At 38.4% G+C, this 2,766-nt stretch overlaps 1 pseudogene; it reads left to right on the forward strand.

Annotated features, from left to right (window-relative positions):
• Positions 1-694: 694 nt before the first annotated feature.
• On the forward strand, positions 695-1,991 carry LOC127687947 (zinc finger protein 14-like; annotated as a pseudogene).
• The last annotated feature ends 775 nt before the right edge of the window (positions 1,992-2,766 follow it).

The raw sequence follows: 2,766 nt of genomic DNA on the forward strand, positions 1-2,766 counted from the left end.
AGAAAACTGGAATACCCAAAACATAATCCACACTTCAAATGAGGTACAAGAAGAAAGGAGGAGTGGCCCCTGGTTCTGGAAAGACTCAGTGAAACAGTATTCGGCAAAACCAGAACGGGGAAGTGGGAAGGGGTGGGCGGGAGGACAGGGGAAGTGAAGGGGGCTTACGGGACTTTCGGGGAGTGGGGGGGCTAGAAAAGGGAAATCATTTGATATGTAAATAAATTATATCGAATAAAAAAATTAAAAAAAAAGAAAAGAAAATCAAACACCCAAAATTAATTCACATGGAAGGAAATAATATGTATACAGTTAACCTGACAAAGTGTTCATTGTATCCAAATAATGAAAACAGCATAAAGGTTGATCTAGTAATAAATAGGTTTAGAAGTGCAGTTTTTCTCCTATCCTAACAGAATTTCCAACACACAGGTACTTTTGCCGACAGAAATAAATCTAATATTAAGATTTAAAGAAATTTTTTGAGTGTCTACAAACTCATTCACTACACTTAAAAGGCATATTAAAAATCAAATAGATATAAATGAGTCAATCTGCCACTATCAGGTCTATTTCTTTTCCTGTACATTTTCTTTACTCTTTTTAAAAGTAGATCCTAGAAAGCAGTCCTTGGTATCCAGGTCGCCATCACTGAGGAGCAGCAGGCAGACACCAGGACACACAGAGTCTGGAAATGGAGTCAGTGAGCTCTGAGGACAGGGCTGTGAAGTTCATGCAGGAGGAGTGGACTGTGCTGGATCCATCCCAGAAGCAGCTGTATAAAGATGTGATGCAGGAAACCCTGAGGAACCTGGCCTCTCTGGGAAACAAATTGGGTAACCAGAAGATTGTAAATAAGTATGGAAATCTCTTGAGAAAACTAAGCAGCCACCTGGTGGAAAGATTCTGTGACTATAACGAATGTCACCAGTGTGTAGAAATCTTCAACTGCAATCCAGGACACTCTGTGAGCCTGAAAACTTGTCCAGGACTTGCTACATTTGACAAGAATGTCTGTGAAGAGAGTAGAATTGGCCATTTGTCTCTGGATGTGCCACTGAACCCCCAGGTAGGACCTTATGAAGACCAAGAATAAGGACAGACATTGTGTAAACGTAAGGAGTTTGTGAGCATCTCCAATTCTCCTTCATCCCTTCAGACGCATAAAAGCACTCACATTGGAGAGAAATCTTCTAAAAATAAAACCAGTGGTAAAGACCATCCTTGTTTCAAATCTGGCTAAATGTATGAACAAAGTGACTGTTCAAAGAAGTCTTGTGTGCACAAGCCATGTAGGAAAAGCTTCACACATCCCAATCCTTTACAATGACATGAGAAGAGTCACAGTGTTAAGAAGCCCTATGTGTGTGAACTGTGTGGGAAAGAATTTGTTAGGTTAGGTAATCTTTTAAGACATAAGATGACTTCAGCCTGTGAGAAGACTTTTCTCTGTAATCATTGTGGGAAAGTTTTCTCTGATTCCTCTTGCCTTCGAAGACACACAAGAGTTCACACTGGAGAGAAACCCTATGTATGTAAGCAATATGGGAAGGCCTTCAATACATCTACTAACCTTCAAATATGTGAACGATCTCACACTGGGGAAAAACCTTGTGTGTGTAAAGAGTGTGGGAATGCCTTCAGGCTTTTGATTCAACTGCAAAAGCATGAAGCAATTCACAGTGGTGTGAATCCCTATGCTTGTAAGCAGTGTGGGAAAAGCTTTACTTCCTCCAGTTCCCTAAAAACACATGAAAGAATTCATACTGGTGAGAAGTCCTATATGTGTGAATAGTGTGAGAAAACCTTTTCCAGTACCCTTAAGAAAACATGAAAGCATTCACACTGGAGAGAGAACCTATGTATGTAAGCAATGTGGGACAGCCTTTTGTTATGTTTTATATTTTCAAATACATGAACAAATCCACAGAGGAAAGAGACCCCAAGTATGTAAGCAATGTGGGAAAGCCTTTCATTACACTTTAGATTGAAATACATGAACAAATCCACAGTATCAAGAGATCTTATGTATGTAAGTGGTGTGGGAATGGTTTCTTGACATAATACTATTATCAAAGACATGTCCCAATTTATAGGAGAACAGATAGGATGTTTGTAAGTAACTTGAGAAAGTCTTCTCTTGGGCTGGAGAGATGGTTCCGCGGTTAAGAGCACAGACTGCTCTTCCAGAGATCCTGAGTTCAATTCCCAGACACCACATGGTGGCTCACTATCACCTGTAATAGTATCCGATGTTCTCTTCTGGTGTGTCTGAAGACAGCAACAGTGTATTCAAATACATAAAATAAATAAATCTTAAAAAGAAAAGTCTTCTCTTGCTTAGTTCTCATAGAAAAACAACATGAGAGTGACATTTTATGCCATTGAATTATTTATGAATATTGAAATTATCTTGCTCTTTTAATAGGGCAAGGCTTGATATTCTTGTGTGTAATATCATTATTTTTGCTTTTGTTGGTTGGTGTTGGGCTCTGTTTTGTTTTGTTTTTTAAATAAGCTCTCATTGTATAGCACTGGATAACCTAAAATGTATTATGTAGACAAGGCTGGCCTTGTCCTCCCAGATCCATCTACCTATACCTTGTGAATGGCCAACTCATTGTTCTTCATGAATAAAAACCACTAAAAATTGAAAAAAAAAAATCAAATAGTCCCTACAAAGATAAAACTTAAATAGAGATCTGGACAATTCTATATAAGATAAGCATAAGATGTATGTTACTGTAAAGAAACAGAATTTAGCTT

This window comes from Apodemus sylvaticus, chromosome 6 (assembly GCF_947179515.1).
Source record: "Apodemus sylvaticus chromosome 6, mApoSyl1.1, whole genome shotgun sequence".
Lineage (NCBI taxonomy): Eukaryota > Metazoa > Chordata > Mammalia > Rodentia > Muridae > Apodemus > Apodemus sylvaticus.